The sequence below is a fragment of the Delphinapterus leucas genome, chromosome 19 (assembly GCF_059928025.1).
Source record: "Delphinapterus leucas isolate spDelLeu-1000000601 "Yukka" chromosome 19, BTC_Dleu_Yukka2, whole genome shotgun sequence".
NCBI classification, from domain to species: Eukaryota; Metazoa; Chordata; class Mammalia; order Artiodactyla; family Monodontidae; genus Delphinapterus; species Delphinapterus leucas.
The window spans coordinates 40,684,136-40,703,237 of record NC_143147.1 but is presented as its reverse complement, the minus strand read 5'-3'; the positions used below and the strand labels follow the sequence as shown (position 1 = coordinate 40,703,237).

General features: G+C 36.9%; 1 protein-coding gene across 2 annotated transcripts in view; it reads right to left on the bottom strand.

Moving 5' to 3' along the window:
* PPM1E (protein phosphatase, Mg2+/Mn2+ dependent 1E) overlaps positions 1 to 19,102 on the bottom strand; it is a 190,321-nt gene that overhangs the window by 74,244 nt on the left and 96,975 nt on the right. The window lies entirely within an intron of this gene.

The following is a 19,102-nucleotide window of genomic DNA, read 5'->3' as shown; positions in this document are numbered from 1 at the left end:
TCGACTTTTATATCCTTTCCCCAGCTTGGAATCAGCAACTCTTACAGATAACTCTGGTTCCTTTCAGTGGGTAATAGTATTCAGAAACTCTTATTTTGGCACTAGTTGTGCTCACTGATATTGGATATAATTACCTCCAGGCCTTCTCAGTAGACACAGCTAGAGAATATATGCATGAAAAAATATACATGTATATCTGTGTGCACACGAACACACACATATACACGTTTCACCTCTATTTCTATATATATAATCTCTCTCTATATAATCTGATCATCTCTAATTCCAACTTAACACTACAAAGCTCATTCTAGGTTTCTTCCTTTCCATATGTCTAGTTCTCTATTCCGACAGTAAGAAACTTGGTTCCTACTATCCTTAATATATTTACCTATTATCTTTAATATACCCTTAATATGAACAATCCTCTTGTGCGCAGTCAATTCCCCATTACCGTTATCCCACCCCCACCTTGCTCCAGTGCTTGCTCTCCTCATCCCGCTTGGACACCAATGCCCCTCACTTGGTCAAAGGTGCCTCCACTCTCTGCAAATACTCTCCTAACCCTAGGTTAGTCTCTAACACTCACAATGTGATGACACTGTTAACCTTCCTGCATGCAGTCCCTCTTCACTCTTTTCAGGCTCTTATATCCCCCCACCATACCACCCACCAACGGCCCTCTCCCCTGCTTATGGACACCCTCCTTACCTCACTTGGGCTCCAACAATCAATGCCAGGATGCCCTTTCATGTGGCTACCCACTTCACCTGATTCAAGTTCTGACAACCTGTGCCAAGACGCCTCTGACGTGGACACCTTCCTCATGCTGTTTGGGCTTTGACATTCCACAATGGGACAGAGCTACTGCTTCCATGATCTCACACAAACATGTTTCTCCGTATTCTAGGCCACCCTCCCACACAGATGCTCTCCTTACTCCACTTGGATCACCTCTCTACATAGATTTCCCCCCACCAATGCAGATACCCTCAAAACCTGACATCACATTGCTCCTCTACATGGATACTCTCCTCACCTCACTTAGGCTCCAACAACCTGTGTTAGAAATCACACAGAATATGTTCTCAGAGCACAGTGAACTTAAGCTAAAAATCAATCTTTAAGAGATAACTAGAAAGTCACCATTTGTTTGAAAATTATATAATTTGCTTCTATATGATCCATGGGTCAAAATGTAATCACAGTGGAAAATAGAGAATATTTTGAACTAATGATAATTTGAACACTATATGTCAAAATTTGTGGGACACAGTTAAAGCCACACTTAGAAGAAATTTATAAAATGGATATATTAGAAAGAAAAAAAAGAAATTAATGAATGAAAAAAATAAACATACAACAACAAAGATCAGCTAAGCTAATGAAAAGTCTAGTTTAAAAAAAGACTAATAGGGGCTTCCCTGGTGGCGCAGTGGTTGAGAGTCCACCTGCTGATGCAGGGGACACGGGTTCGTGCCCTGGTCCGGGAATATCCCACATGCCGTGGAGCGGCTGGGCCCGTGAGCCATGGCCGCTGGGCCAGCGCGTCCGAAGCCTGTGCTCCGCAACGGGAGAGGCCACGACAGTGAGTGGCCCGCGTACCTCAAAAAAATAAAAAATAAAAATTAAAAAACTAAAAAAAATTTTTAAAGACTAATAAAATTTATCAACCCTGGTGTGGCAAAAAGAAAGAAAGCATAAATTACTGGTAACAGGAATGAAAAATGGTATAGAGTTATAAATCATACAGGTTAACAAATAACCAAAAGGATTTTAAGAAAAACCGGTGCTAATGTTTTAAAATTTAGGCAAAGTAAATAAACTCTTAGAAAAATACAACCTATCAAAACTCTGTTAAGAAGAAATAGAACAGAAATTCTGAATAGACCTTAATCTATTAAAGAATTTGAATTCATAATTTAAAATTTTCCCATGAAAAATTCCAGTCCAGGTGGCTTCAACAATTAAATCTAACATTTAGGAAAAAATTAACACTAATCTTAAACTATTCTAGAGAATAGAAAAAGAGGAAATAAATCCCAATTCTCTTTATAAAGGGACAACTTAGATACCAAAAATCTAACAAAATTAGAAGACAGTAAAAGAAAAGGAAATACAGGCTATTTTTGTAAAGTACAAAAGAAAATATTAGCAAATTAAATAATACACCATAACTAAGTTAAAATTACTCCAGAAAACAATAGTAGTTTAAAATTAGAAAATCAATCTTCAGGATCTTGGTTTAGACAAAGTTTTCTTAAACAGGACACACAAAACTCTAACCTTAAAGGTTTGACACATTTGATTATATTAAAGTTAAAAACTCTGTTCGTCAAAATAAAACTTTAAAAATTGTTTTCAAAAAATTTAAAACAGTGAGAAGTGAGGATATGGAGACGAATCTTTTGAGAAGTTTGGCTATAAAGAAGAAAAAAAGTGTGATAATAGTAATTAGAAGAGGGCTTTTTTTTTTTAAGATGGGAGAGACTAAAGTGATACCTTTGAATACTGATAATAAAGATCCAGTAAAAAAAAAAAAAAGGAGAAGCTAAAGATGCAGAAGAGACAATAGCATACGGAATTAGACCTCTCTCTAAGCAAGCAGAAAAAGATGTAATTTAGGTCACAGGTGGAGAGGTCAGTCTTTGACAGGAGGACAGGAGGAGAAGATAGATGCAGATGAGCCTGTAGAACTCCTGTCTGTGAGAAGAGGAAATTTTCATTCAATCTTTCCTATTTTCTCTATGAATTATGAGACAAGCTGCGGTAAGGAGGGAGAGGGCATCGGGAAGTCTAAGCAGACAAAAAAGTATGAAATAGAAAATATGCAGTGCGGAAGAGTGAACTTACTAGAGAAAAATGAGTTAATAGCTACTCAGCTGAGGCTGTTTACCATGATTTTACAGTGAGCCCACAAGCCTGGTTATGGATTTTTCTTGAGCACTGCTCAGTTGTTTGCAAGTAATCACAGAGAAAGTGGGGGTAGGGTTTTGCTAGGCAGATGGTATACAAAGAGAGAAGGGCAAAGGACCTGATCGTATATACAAGAGCATAATTATAATGAAGAATGGTAAAATCTAAGTTGAATAAATTTGAGAGTAAAAATAAAAGGGAACCAATTGAATGAAGGTGTTAATGAAATCAAAGAACTGTTGCAGTAGGGTGCTTGAACAAATGCATTTGGAGAATAGGAGGATGTGGTTGATGAATGGAATGTCTGAATTAACAATTTTGGAGGCGGGGCAATTTCGGGTAATTACAAGATATTTGGACAGAGGTAACACTTTGGCAGCTGAGAGGCAGAAAATGGTAAGAACTGGGGCTAAGAGGATATTTGCTCATTAGCAGTTCCTTAAACTGCTGTTTCTCATGAGAGTGCCTAGAGGAAGGTAAATCCATATGTTAAGCATAGTTAAGCAACTATATTCCTACAGAAGCAAACTCAAGGTTGATCTGTAAATATATACTAGACCAGTTAATGACATGCAACATATAAGAGTAGGCTGATACAAAAAGGGGAAATAAAGTCATCCAGTTATATCTGAATTCAACTCACCTGTATGACATCTCTTTCTCATATTATGATGATTAAAAGTTGATAGTCACCCTCTCCCAGTTTGGATATATAATAAAAACAAAGTTAGGGACTTCCCTGGGGGTCCAGTGGTTAAGAGTCTGCGCTTCCATTGCAGGGGGTGCAGGTTCGATTCCTGGTCAGGGGACTAAGATCCCACATGCCACATAGTGCAGCCAAACAAAAAACAACTAAGTTTTATCTGATGTATCTCAAGCACTCCAAGTTTAAGTGATCATTACTATTTGTTCCTCACTATGTGGCAAAGGGTGTTTGCTGGCTAACAAGTCACCGCAACCAATGCCATTTTTTTTTTTTAGATGACTGGGGTGGGAGTTTATTAATTAATTTATTTATTTTTGCTGTGTTGCGTCTTCGTTTCTGTGCAAGGGCTTTCTCTAGTTGTGGCAAGCGGGGACCACTCTTCATCACGGTGCGCGGGCCTCTCACTATCGCGGCCTCTCTTGTTGCGGAGCACAGGCTGCAGACGCGCAGGCTCAGTAGTTGTGGCTCACGGGCCTAGTTGCTCTGCGGCATGTGGGATCCTCCCAGACCAGGGCTCGAACCCGTGTCCCCTGCATTAGCAGGCAGATTCTCAACCACTGCGTCACCATGGAATCCCCAACTAATGCCATTTTAAAAAAAGGGATTAATTTCCAAAATATACAAACAGCTCATACAGCTCAATATCAAGAAAACAAACAATCCAATCAAAAAACAGGCAGAAGACCTAAATAGACTTTTCTCCAAAGAAGACATACAGATGGCCAACAGGCACATGAAAAGATGTTCAACATCGCTAATTATTAGAGAAATGCAAATCAAAACTACAATGAGGTGCCACCTCACACCTGTCAAAATGGCCATCATTAAAAAGTCCACAAATAAATGCTGGAGAGTGTGTGGAGAAAAGGGAACCCTCCTACACTGTTGGTGGGAAAATAAATTGGTACACCCACTACGGAAAACAGTACGGAGGTTCCTCAAAAAATTAAAAATAAAGTTGCCATATGATCCAGCAATCCCACTCCTGGGCATATATCTGGAGAACACCATAATTCGAAAAGATACATGCACCCTAATGTTCATTACAGCACTATTTACAGTAGCCGAGGCAATGCGAGCAACCCTAAATGTCCATGGACAGATGAATCGATAAAGATGATGTGGTATACATATGCAATGGAATATTACTCAACCATAAAAAAGAATGAAATAATGCCATTTGCAGAAACATGGATGGACATAGAGATTATCATACTAAGTAAATCAGATAGAGAAAAACAAATATATGATATCACTTATATGTAGAATCTTAAAAAATGATACAAATGAACTTATTTACAAAACAGAAACAGACTCACAGACATAGAAAACAAACTTATGATTACCAAAGGGGAAGGCGGGGCAGGGGGAGGGATAAATTAGGAGTTTGGGATTAACAGATACACACTACTATATATAAAATAAACAACAAGGACCTACTGTATAGCACAGGGAACTATATTCAGTATTTTATAATAACCTATAGTGGAAAAAATCTGAAAAAATATACATGTATGAATCACTTTGCTATGCACCTGAGACTAACACAACATTGTAAATCAACTATACTTCAATTAAAAAATAATAATAATAAAAATTAAAACAGAGGCACTAGGATTTTTGGCAATGCAAATTTTATATTTACTTGCTGAACTAGTGAGAAATGTCTCAACTCCAACTTATCTTATTGAATTTCAACAATATAATTTTAAAGTTTTGATTTATATAGCGAATTGAAAAGTTTCGCCTCAGTTTAAACTGTCATCTTTTTTATCAAAATGGAAATATCTTGTTTTTTTATTATAAAAGTATTAATATGCTCATTATAAAAATCATAGTAAAGGGAATTCCCTGGTGGTCCAGCGGTTAGGACTCCGTGCTTTCACTGCCTAGGGTGTGGGTTCAACCCCGGGTTGGGGAACTAAGATCCTGCAAGCCAGGAGGCTCGGCCAAAAAACAAAAAACAAAAAGTTTAAAAAAAATCATAGTAAAAGTAAGAATTAAAACTCTAGCTGTTGGTGTTTTATATAAAATAATAAAATACACATAGATAAGACATACATAATGTAAAATGAAGGACATTTCTTAAAAATATAGATGAGTATCAAAATTTATTCAGTTCTCTAAGAATTTTAATAGTTTCTCACCTTATCTCAATTGTTAACCACTTTATCTAGTTAAAGCAACATCACAGCTATGGTCTCCCTTACCTTCCCTCTAGCTATAATCAGAAAAGTAGGCATACCATTTATAAACATTAATTAATGAAGCCAAAGACATTAACCCTGCTTGCTTTCAATGAGGTCAGAGGCTAATTAATACACTTCTTGGCAGACTAACAGTTACAATTATACTAGCTTTTCCAATGGCTGAAGTTTTTTAAATACTTCCTAGTTGTAACTGATTTTTATTGTATGACATTTGGCTGTATCTGGTTACTAGAGCTACCTTTAGAATAAACTGCAAAGAAACTGTACTTCATCGCTAACTAGAGAAAACAAATTGTTAGTGTAGAATGACTGATTATTCAAAATTATCCTCAAGTATTCACATAAATGTTGTCACTTTCATAGTGTAGGTTTATAACTGATCTTGCTGTTTAATAAAAACCATTCTTTTAACTGCTTTTCTTCACTTTTTTCTTCTCCTTTATTCCATTCTACTGAGTAACAACACCATTACTTCAAATACTCAATAACACAGTTGCCAGCAGTGGTTTGATAGAATTAAATTATGTATAGTGAAAAGTAATAGATAATTAGCAACAAGATAATAAAATATCAAGGTAGCTCTTACTTGTATGTCATTATGGTGCTAAGAGATAGCTCCTCCATGGGATAGCACTATATTAGGAACTTACAGCTAGCTACCTAAGAGTTAAGGTAAACTTAACAAAATAGTAAAGGAAGGCAGTTTAATAAAATTCTTCCAGCTCTACTTCTCTAAGGAGGTCTTCAGTGGGAAGATTACTGGAGAAGTAGACGAAAGGCCCCCAGACACCTTAACGTATCGTTTCTGGTCCATGCTCTCTGCCTTCAACCTATCCCTCTCATGCACCCTTTGCTCCAGTCACATGGAACTACTTACACAGTAGAGGCAGCCATAACTATGTGTTGTTGTTGTTGTTGTTTTTATGTTAACACAAACTCATAGATGTCATTTCCTCAGCTTGAACCACCTTTCTTTTCTTCTTCACTTAGTCAACAACCCTTACTGGGCTTTACAAAACTCATTTAAAGCATTACCTGCTTCAGGAAACTTCTTTGACTCCTTTCTTTCTACTTGTATACCTTCATATCATCTTTTTCATTTATTACACTAGAATTATTTATTTGCTTGTATAGTTTTCACTAGTCTGTAAGATTCTTAAGGGTAAAGACATATTGTACTCAAATTTATTCTATCTCAGCTCTCAGAATTGTATAGGCCTCAATAATGATTGTTGAGTGTTCTTAAATTATCCAGTCTTTTTTTTTTTTTGGCCACACCGCGAGGCATGCAGGATCTTAGTTCCCCAGTTCCCCAACCAGGGACTGAACCCATGCCCCCTGCAGTGGAAGCGCAAAGTCTTAACCAGTGGACTGCCAGGGAAGTCCCTTTTGAGTGTTCTTGAAATTATTTCAAGCTCAAGTAAAAGTCATAATGATACTTAACAGATCTGGGTTTTATGGACTCATTATAGATCTGTGGTACTTTATCATTCCTTAATGTCTATTAAAATATACAATAATGATATATTTTATTTGGGAGATATTATTTGCCTTCTAAATAACTGAGGAAAAAAAGCCTATGTAATAGGATGCTTTATTCTGATTTTTACAGCAAGACAAATATAATATACAACTTACTCATTTTATTACTTATGTTTCCATTATTCATAAGTGCTCAATAAAAACTGAACAAGCTAATAATTAACCCTAGGCAGAAGGATGGGGTGGCATCTGTACATCTATGGATGAACATGTAAGGGTTTCAGGGTAGCTTATTAAGATTTTAATTTGCATTTTATTCGCCATTTATTTCTTCCTTCCCCATTCTAAATAGGTAACCAGGTCTTTGGGCTCCGTATTTAATGGAAGATCTTTACTGAATGGAAAATAGAAGTTACTCATGGATAATCTGCCTTCTAACTTTTATTTTTGGGAGTTTGATTTAAAGGCAAAGCTTCTGAGGCCTGTCAGGGAGACTGGGAAAGAGCCTCCCAAAGGCAATTTCCCCAGAATGCAAAAGGTTCAACAATATCAGGCACAGCAGATACCTGAATCCTACTGCATAGCAGTGCTTCAAGGAAATAGCAAGACCACCAAGAAGAATGGCTACACGGAGCACCTTGGGAGGCTATACTCTAGGTCCTGGGGGAGCTCAAAATCAGCAGAGACTCTCATGCACAAACTTGGCCGAAAAGCAGTAATGTCGTCTTACTTTAAGGAACATATGGGCTTTTAAAGTAAGAATAGCAGTTAGGGGCTTCCCTGGTGGCGCAGTGGTTAAGAATCTGCCTGCCAATGCAGGGGACACGGGTTCGAGCCCAGCTGTGGGAAGATCCCACATGCTGCGGAGCAACAAAGCCCATGTGCCACAACTACTGAGCCTGTGCTCTAGAGCCCAAGAGCCACAACTACTGAGCCCACGTGCCACAACTACTGAAGCCCATGCGCCTAGAGCCCGTGCTCCGCAACAAGAGAAGCCACCGCAGTGAGAAGCCAGCGCACCGCAACGAAGAGTAGCCCCCGCTCGCCGCAGCTAGAGAAGAGCCCGCGCGCAGCAACAAAAGACCCAACTCAGCCAAAAATAAATAAATAAATAAATTTAAAAGGTTAGGGGATAAAAAAAGAATAGCAGTTAGGATCATGATAAGCTGCAGACAAGTGAGCCCATCCCACTTTGTTTTCTTCTAAAAGGCCCTTAAATTCTTAGGTCGGGGAGGAGAAAGGAAGGAAAGAAAGTGAGCCTCATTCTTCTCCATGGGCTCCCATAATGACTAATATGAATCACCATCTTACCAGGTTGGGCAATTCAAAGTCAGCATTTATCAGAAATAAAATAATATTACATTTTTTAAAATATGAATTTTTGGTATAAATTATCTAACTAAACATGACAATATGAATCTGTATGCTTCTAATATACTTTAGTATACATTTTTCATTGTTCATTTTTGTATTATTTGTGCTTCGCAGCCCCTACAGCGGAATGACTGAAATTGTTGCATTTTGGAAGTCTAAAAAGTTTTTTTTTTTTTGGAAGCAAAACAATGATGGCTTTATGAGCAGAACTGATTATGGCTGTTAATAAAAAGTTCATCATCATAAGAAGTATAATACTGCAAGATAAATTTATAATTTAGATTAAGGGATTACAAACAAAACATCTGAAGGCGTGGGAGAAAAAAGCAATCTCATTAAGTGTTCCCTAGAAAGGCGTAGACATAGAAACTGACGACAAGACTACTTTCATCCCACATGCTAAACTAAATGAATGATATTTTGTTAAAAATCAAACAAACAAACAACCACTGAAGGATCCCTAGCATCCTAAAATCTACCCATATATAAGGCTTATCTGGGAAAGGTAAACACAAAATTCAGGGAAGTGCTTCAGTGGGAGAAGGGGCAGGCACAGGATTAAGGAAGGGTATGCAGAGGACCTTCAACTTAGATTTGTAAGGCTTAGTTTTTAAAAAAAAATCTTTAAATAAATATAGCAAAACATTAAATATGGGTCATGGGTTTATGGGGTTTTGCTTTGTTAGTTTTTCAATACTAGTCTGTATTTTTGGAAATTTCAAAATCAAAGTCTAGCATAAGCATGTATCCTAATTTTTTCCTGAGTATAAACTTTCTCCTCTGCAGTTTAGAATCAGGATAGTTTGATACAGAGCCTAGTGCATTACTGTGCTCAGTAAGTCCATGTTTGCACAGAACTTTAAAAGGTAATAAAAAAAAACCTGATTGGTTCATTATTCATGCCTTTCCAAATAAAGCAGCTTCATCCAAATGAAAAAAGAACCAATAAAAATAGAGATAACAAAAGATATTCACTGGTATAAAATGTGTAACGATTTCCACTTCAATATAGTCTGCAATTTTGAATTAAGACAGACCCATTTGCAGAGAGATTTAATTGAGTTATTCAATTACAATTTATTTAATTGTAACTATGTGAAAGACCCTATGTTAAGTACTAAGGATACAGAAATGAATGAGAAAGGATCCCTGTTCTTCAGGAGCTCATAGCCTAAAGAATCCTGAAAAATATTAACATACAATGTAACAGATGTTATAAAAATGTACAAGGCAATATGAGATCACTCAATGAGTACTGGAGGGAAGGCTAATTCTGTCTGAGAGAGGTGGGAAAGGTTTCAGAGATAGGATAATCTTTAAGATGGGACTTGAATAATGAGTAGAAGGTCAAGAGATAGAAAAGAAAGGAAGATGTGCTTCAGGCAGGAATGAAAAAATATATATATATATTAGGTCCATATTATTCAGAGTCTCTATTTGCAAATCCACCTATGTACTCACTAAAATTTATTTGTAACCCTGAAGTTACTATTTTCTCAGTCATTTATGGACATACAGAGTGACAAAAAATTTGAGTTGCCTCAAGCACACACTCCAAGATGAGGTCAAACAAGGCAATACTCACTACTCTGCCTTCTTGTTTCAGCTTTCATACTGTAAAAAAAGTGTTCTTTTCACAGTCTATTTACTGCCACATCTGTCTCTTTTTGGTGCTTTGTGTTGGTGATTCTGCTGTTTAAAATGGTCCTCAAGCATAGTGCTGAAGTGCTAACTAGTGTTCCTAAGCACAGGAAGGTTGTGCTGTGCTTATGGAGAAAACAAGTGTATTCGATAACCTTCATTCAGGCGTGAGTTATAGTGCTGTTGGCTGTAAGTTCAATGTTAATGAATCAACACAAACACACATAAAATGAGGTGTATTGAATGGTTGATGAAAACGTTGTGAGAGGCTCACAGGAGCCTAACTCTATATTTCCCCTAGGAAATATGGCTCATTATTCACTAATTCAGTGTTTGTGGTGACTTTATAGAACATAACTACTGTGAATAATGAGAATCAACAGTATGTGTGTGCATTTGTGTGTATTCATTAGTTAACAAAATATTTCTTTGAATAAAAGTTATTTATAGGAACCACTGACTACTTTGATTAGATACACATAGCATAGTACCTTGTCTTGAATAAGTAATGAATAATTAACTATAATAAAGATAACTGACAGCTTATTATGCATACTTACAGTCTTTAAAGACTTTAAATAGCATAGATATTATGAGGCTTTAAGATAGCTTTAATATTTGCAACCACTTAAGAGATGGAGTAGAAATTTACAGAAGCAGATGTGGCATAATTTTACTGATTTAGTTATTTCTACAAGGTATTATTGTGGATAATGGCAAAAGCAGTATGGTAAAAACTATGCATTAGAAAAATCCCAAGATTATTTTTAACAGTTTCCTCAATCAGTTAACAGAACTATTACTTTCCCAAAGTGATTCCAATGAGCAAAAAACACAGAAGATCCCACACACAAAGTAGCTCATTATAATAAAAAAGAAGCAGGTAATATCCTTCAACAGTCATGTTGCTATAAGGTTAATCTTTACAGAAAGGTAGAACAAGTGAGTTGTGCTGTTTAATACTTTAAGAAGACTTTTCTTAACATTTACATTTCATGTAATTAATTATACCAATAGCTTTGAAGCACATACTTTAAAAATTCACCTTTTCTTTTTTTAGGATAAAGAAAACGAAAAACCAAAATGAACCTAAAAAAACACATACACACTTGGGTCATGATGTCATAAACCCTTATCTGATTGAAAAATGTTATATTTTAAGTTTATAATGCCACGTTTTCCACCTTTGGTAAATGGCCTGCATCTTTTAAATTATATTCAACAGTTCTACAATTAAGAGCTACATCTTACACATTTTAAATATTCATTTATAGTTTGGGTAGATAGTTTTCAGAAGCTAATGAGATTGACAATGCTAACAGATAAAAGTCTTCTGATAATTTCAAATTCTATTTAAAAATACAGAAAAGAAGTAAGGATGAAAATCACTGTTTAAAGAGGTCAGAAGAGAACAAGAGATCAACATCCCATAATGCAAGAAAAAATAGTACAAGTTTTCATTTTGTATAGATAGTAATTGTAAAGCCAGTTCCATGGATTTCACTCACTTATAGATAATGCTTAAATTTGTATCTCCAGTCATACCTCTCTTCTGAACTTCAGGTTCTTATATCCAACCACACATACTCAGTATTTCTACTCAGACAGGTGCCACATCTGAATGTGTCCAAAACCAACCTCTTGATTTTCCCTTAAATTTAAGCCTGCTTTTCCCCCAAGCCTTCTCCATCTTAGTAAATGGCAATTTCATTCTTCAAATTGCTAAAACCAAACTCCTTGGATTAATCCTTGACTCTTTTCCTTTCTCATATACCACATAAACAAATCCTATTGTTTCTTCCTTCAAAATATATGCAGAACTTGACCTTTTCTTACTGCATCCAAGATTACCTCCTTGGTCTAAGCCACCATCATTTCTCACTTGGGCAACTGTGTTAGCCTATAAACTGCTCTCACTTTTTCTACCTTTTTTCCTTCATACTCTAGTTTCCACACAGCATCCAAAGTGATTTGCTAAAAAATAAATCAGATCATGTCCTTCCTCTGCTCAAAACCCTCTATTGCCTTCCCATCTCATTCAGGGAAAAATTCAAAATTCTGATGGTGGTTTATAAGACCCTATTTGTTCTAATTCCCTGCCACCTCTCTGACCTTATCTTCTTATACTCTTTCTTGCACTTCACTCTAAGTCACACAAATCTCTCTGCTGTTCCTCAAACCCGCTAATAAGCATTCTCTCACCTCACTGTCCCTGAACTCCTTGACTCTTCTGCCTAGAAAGCTTTTCACCCAGATATCTACATCACTCACTCCTTCACTTATTTCAGATATCTACTTGATCTTATCAGAGAGGGTTCCCTTGATTAACTTACAAAAAAAATCAAACTCCCTATGCACCCCTACCCCATCATTCTCTAGTCCCTTATCTTGCCTTTATTTTTTTCTTTATAGCACTTATGAAAGCCACCTGACTGAAATATTTAGTGTTTATTTTCTGTCTTTTGCCCATTAGAATGAACTTAAGTTCCTGGAAAGAAGAGGCGTTCTTTGTTTTTGTTCAGGGCTATATCCTTAGGATCTAGACTAGTACTAGCACATAAAAGATACTCAATAAACATTTGGTGAATTATGAATGAAATGAATCCAAATAATAATTATTTTTTGACCGCGGCAGTGTGGCACATGGTATCTTAGTTCCCCAACCAGGGATCGAACCTGTGCCCCTTGCACTGGAGTCTTAACCACTGGACCTCCAGGGAAGTCCCCAAATAATTGTATTAAAAGAAGGTCTCACTTATAAGATCAATAAACCTAAACCTCTACAAGTTAATCTAAAAATTAATAATTATATGCTATAATAATTTTGTTTAAATTTGCTAGCCAGGATACAAAGAGCTTTATATATGCAATGGTTACATTTCTATAATTTAAAGTGTAAATCCCATTTTAAGACCTTTTGAATTTACATTTTAACAGACTATTTTTTAGAGCAATTTAGGCTCACAGCACAAGAGCTCCCTCACACCCTTTGCCTTTATACACACACAGCCTCCCCCACCAACAGTCAATCCATTCTCTCTAGATTTGTCTCTTCTGGCCATTTAATATAAACATAATCACAATTATTTATGCTTTGCATCTGGATTCTTTCACCTAGTGAAAGAATAGCTTTTAAAAATTAAAAGCTTTGGGGGGCTTCCTTGGTGGCACAGTGGTTGAGAGTCCGCCTGCCGATGCAGGGGACACGGGTTCATGCCCCGGTCCGGGAAGATCCCACATGCCGCGGAGCGGCTGGGCCCATGAGCCATGGCCACTGAGCCTGCGTGTCCAGAGCCTGTGCTCCGCAACGGGAGAGGCCACAACAGTGAGAGGCCCACGTACCACAAAAAAAAAAAAAAAAAATTAAAAGCTTTTTTAATTTTTAAAAGTAGCTCATTGGTCACCTTGGAAAACAACTCTTTTAATTTTTTGGCTGCGCTGCACTGCATGTGGGATCTTAGTTCCCTGACCAGGGATCGAACCTGTGCATCCTGAAGTGGAAGCGCAGAGTATTAACCACTGAACTGCCAGGGAAGTCCCTAGTATAATATTTTTGAAGTTCTTTCATGTTGAAGTATGTATCAGTAGTTTGTTCCTTTTTACTGATAAATGGTATTACATTACATGGACATACCACTTTCCTTTTAATTGCTAAATAGTATTCTATTATATGGATATACCACATATTGTTTAGAGTTGCCAAGGTGGGACCTTATCTTTCTTATGTGTCAGAAAAGAGGAGCCCTCAATGAATGCCAAGAATTAGAATTGATGAGAGGAAGAGGGGAAGTAAAGGAAATAGAATTTTGGTTGAGTAAAACCTGTTCCTAGCAGAGATGGAGAAGTCAAGCTCCAGTGAATTATCTGTAGGTAGAGGAACCTGCCCTGGCTGTAAGAATTCAAACTCTTTCCACTGGATCCTATGACCTGAGTTTGTTCACTACTACTTGCTTGCTATAAGGAGGAAGGTGAGGTCATGGCAGCCACCCTCTACATCTATAGGAAGAAAATTGGTCTTTTCTTTCCTGGTGTTAGAGATTGCCAATCCATTATATAACTAAGCAGTATAACTAAAAGCAAGTATAAAATATTTTTAAAATAACATTCATCTGATGACTTCTGGTTAAAAAATGGCAGATCAGGTATATGCATTTAACCCTTCTCCTTATAAAATGAAGCAAAGTAAATTAAAAGATTTAAATCCACAAGGAGAAAGCAACCAAAGAGAAGGCAACAGTAGATAATATATTTCAATACACTTTTGGAAAAGAGAGAACAAATGGAGGAGTGGTATCTGATTTATCAGGTGGAAGAAACTATAACCTCAGGGGGTCACTGGTGAGAAGAGAGCCAATTCACCCCCAAAGAACCTGGGAAACACTCAGACTTTGAAGTACCAAGTGGGTGGAGGGGAAGGACAAAATGAAAAAACAGGATGAAAGTGTATGTATGTGCCTGAAATTAATACAACACTGTAAATCAAGTATACTCCAATAAAATTTTTTTTAAAAAAGTGTATGTATGTGAATTGTTGATTCCCCTCCCCACTCCCACATATAGAATGCCAGCAGCTAAATGCACATACTCCAGCCCTGATAAGAGAATGAAAGTTTACCTCTAGAGAAATTGAAAAGGAGTGTTCTAGATTAGGAGACACTGGGCAAGGTAGAGACTACAAGTGAGACAGAATAAAAAGAAAGGGATTTATCGAAATATCAAATGGCAGGACTTTAATTCCTCTACCCACCCCGCCCCCACCCTTAAACACTTGCATTTTATTGCCCGGGCAAGAAATTTGTAAGGTCTTTTTCTGGAGGAACGGAGCAATCCTAGAGAAAAGTCTTCCTCATAGTGATGTATGGCCATGTCTCCATCCCCAAATGAGGCTACTCACAATAAATCTTCTTACTCCTAAAAAGCTTCTAATCACTTTAAAACAAATATATACAGACCATCAACAGTCATCAGAAATGTAAGGAAATCATGAAAGATTAAAATCAGATATCAAAAGAGATATTTGATACTTAAAACGTAATTGCTGAAATAAGGCATAAAATAGAGGTTGTGAAAATCCTCAGGAAAGTAGAACTAAATATGAAATGGAAAAGTGAAAGAAAAGATAGTTAAAGAACCAATCTAGGGAGATTACTTTTGACTAACAGGAGTTCCAGGAAAAGAGGACAAAGAAAAGAGATGGAAGAAAATAATAACAAATACTTATCAAAGGCAGAGTATATGTGCTAGGCATTGCTCTAAGTGCTTTAAGTAAATTAATTTTAATTAACTAATTAATTCTCCAGTCAGCCTATGAAGTAGATATTATTATTATCCCCATTTTATAGATGCGGAAAAATAGGAATGCAGAAGTTAATCTAATAGCTAGTAAGTATCAGAGCCACAGTTCAAACCCAAGCAGTCTGGTGCCATAACTCACACTCCCAGCAACTATGTACTGCTCCCTCTCTACCAAAGAAATCATATTAAGAGGGCAGGCGAAGACGGCAGATTGAACGTGAACACTCAATTTACTCCCTCCAGAAACTCCACTAAAACAACAGTACGGGGAATTTTTTAAAATACATAATCCCAAAGAGTGAGGAGGCAAAGAGAAAAAGAAAACAACAACAACAGATTTTTGGACACCAGAAAGTAGATGATAGAGTGGTAACTGATTTAGCAGATGAAAGCCAAGTCTAAAACCAACAGTGAGGAAAGCTGAGAACAAACTCAATATATACCACAGAATCCTCTAAACAAACAAGAACTGGCAACACTTAGGTACCTGTAGAACTGCAGGTAAGTGGGGAGTGAGATGGATAAAATAAGAACTGGGTGAAAACGGTTTAAGAAGCTGTTAGATCCCCTGGTCCCCTCTCTCTGTTCTACATGCCTAGGTGACTGCCTCTCCCTAGTTCCCTAATCCTGGCAGAAGTCTGCCACTTATCCCCTGGAGAGGGTAAAACAGGGATTCTTGATTAGGGGACACCAGGCAGTTAAGGGCCTAAGTACCATAGTGAAAAACAAAGGGATTAAATGACTTCATGCATAAGTAAATGCTGAATTCTAAGATTAGTGGTCCTCTTCCTCCATTCTATTCAGCCAGACAAATTAGAAAACTTTTTTTATGAATCTGGGTTAGGGTCAGAAGATTCCCTAACAAATGACGCAACCAGGTTATACTAGAATGAAACTCAAAACTCCTATTCTCGTGCTTAGGCCTCCCAATCTTAAGAACAGCCAGCTGAGGGACGTCCCTGGTGGTCCAGTGGTTAAGACTCCGCGCTCCCAACGCATGGGGCCCAGGTTCGATCCCTGGTCAGGGAACTAGATCCCACATGCATGCTGCAACTAAGAGTTCACATGCCACAACTAAGGAGCTGGCCTGCCACAACTAAGGAGCCTGCCTGCCGCAACCAAGACCCGGCACAACCAAATAAATAAATAAATAAATAAATATTTTTTAAAAAAAGAACAGCCAGCTGAGATGACAAGATAACCTAAAGGAAGTCTATATATGGAAGACAGAGACCAAAATCAATAAGAGAATACAAAGCAATTAGGTAGAAAGAAATCATGCAAAGAAAATTTTAAGAAAAAAAATATTTCCAAGAGATACTTAAAACAAATTAAACTTTAAAAGAAATATAAGAAGAGAAAGGAACACTTCTAAACTAATTTTATGAGGCCAGCATTGCCCTGATACCAAAGCCAGACAAGGACACCAGAAGAAAAGAAAATTACAGGCCAGTATCCCTGATGCACATGGATGTAAAAATCCTCAACAAAATACTAGCAAACCAAATTCAACAATACATTAAAAGGATTATACATAATAATCAAGTGGGATTTAATCCAGATCTTTAAGGATGGCTCAACATCTACAAATCAATCAATATGATACACCACATTAACATAATGAAGGATAAAAATATGATCATTTTAATAGACGCAGAGAAAGCATTTAACAAAATTCAACATCCATTTGCGATTAAAAAAAAAAACCTCTCAACAAAGTAGGTATAGAGGGGATATACTCAACATAATAAAGGCCATATATGACAAGCCCACAGGTAACATCATCCAGATTAGAGAAGAATAAGTGAAATTATTTGTTTGCATATGACATCCTCTTATATGTAGAAAACCCTAAAGACTTATTTAAAAACTGTTAGAATAAACAAATTCAGTAAAGTTTTCAGGATACAAAATCAATATGCAAAAAATCGGTTGCATTTTTATACCCTAACAGCAAACTAACAGAAAGAGAAACTAAGAAAGCATGCTACAAACTACAAATACACCTACTACTGTATGAATAGCATTTTGAGTGCTTCTTAAGGGCAAAAACGAAACTTGAAGCAAAATAAAATCTCGTGTTCATCATGCAGTTAGTTTAAAAAAATGTACCATCCCAACAACAGAAAAACATAAACTCTTTATCCACTGAAGAGATATATACTCATATGTATTCCATGGAGTAATTCTCTTCAGATGAGGTATTTGTAAAATCTCTCTCATTACTGACAGTGCAGATGTGCTGACATCCTCAGGATGTTTCACTGAGATTCAAACTCACTGTATCCCATCTCCGGAGTCTCTTCTTTGATAAGCTGCATTTCCCCCCTTTTGTATTATCCATGATGTTAGTAAGGTTAGAACTAAAACAGACTTAATTACAGTACATTTCAAATAAGTTACTGAATATAGTTCTTTGTTCGGTCAACTGTGATTGCCCATGAAAATTACAGGAGTGTTTAAAAACAAGATGAATAGGAGTCTATTAAATTATGTCTGGGAATTTATGAGATAACTTATATCTGGAGAATTGATTACAATTTTAGGAAAGTGAACTTTGTTCTGCCATATGGGTCTCAAAATGGCAATAGCTGAAACACTGAGATTTACAAGTACAGTATGGAGTCCCCCCTTATCTACGTGGGATGTGTTCCAAGACCCCCCAGCGGATGCCTAAAACCATGAATAGTAGTGAACTCTAGATATACTATGCTTTTTCCTATACATACACACCTAGGATAAAGTTTAATTTATAAATTAGGCACAGTAAGAGATTAACAACAACTAATAATAAAATAGAGCAATAATAATATACTGTAATAAAAGTTATGTGAATGTGGTCTCTCTCTCAAAATATTGTACAAATTTAATGCCTTTTCCATCTTAACTAAGCATTGTATCAAGCACTGTGGCCGTAAAACTAGCATGAATTTGTTTATCTCGCAAAGTAAAACTGAGGATAAGGGGGACCACTGTGTATATTGTACCTGTTCGTTTTTTTTTAACATCTTTATTGGAGTATAATTGCTTTACAATGGTGTGTTAGTTTCTGCTTTATAACAAAGTAAACCAGTTATACATACAGATGTTCCCATATCTCTTCCTTCTTGCGTCTCCCTCCCTCCCACCCTCCCTATCCCACCCCTCTAGGTGGTCACAAACCACCTAGCTGATCTCCCTGTGCTATGCGGCTGCTTCCCACTAGCTATCTACCTTACATTTGGTAGTGTATCTATGTCCATGCCACTCTCTCACTTCGTCCCAGCTTACCCTTCCCCCTCCCCATATCCTCAAGTCCATTCTCTAGTAGGTCTGTGTCTTTATTCCTGTCTTACCCCTAGGTTCTTCATGACACTTTTTTTTCCTTAAATTCCATATATATGTGTTAGCATACGGTATTTGTTTTTCTCTTTCTGACTTACTTCACTCTGTATGACAGACTCTAGGTCCATCCACCTCACTACAAATAACTCAATTT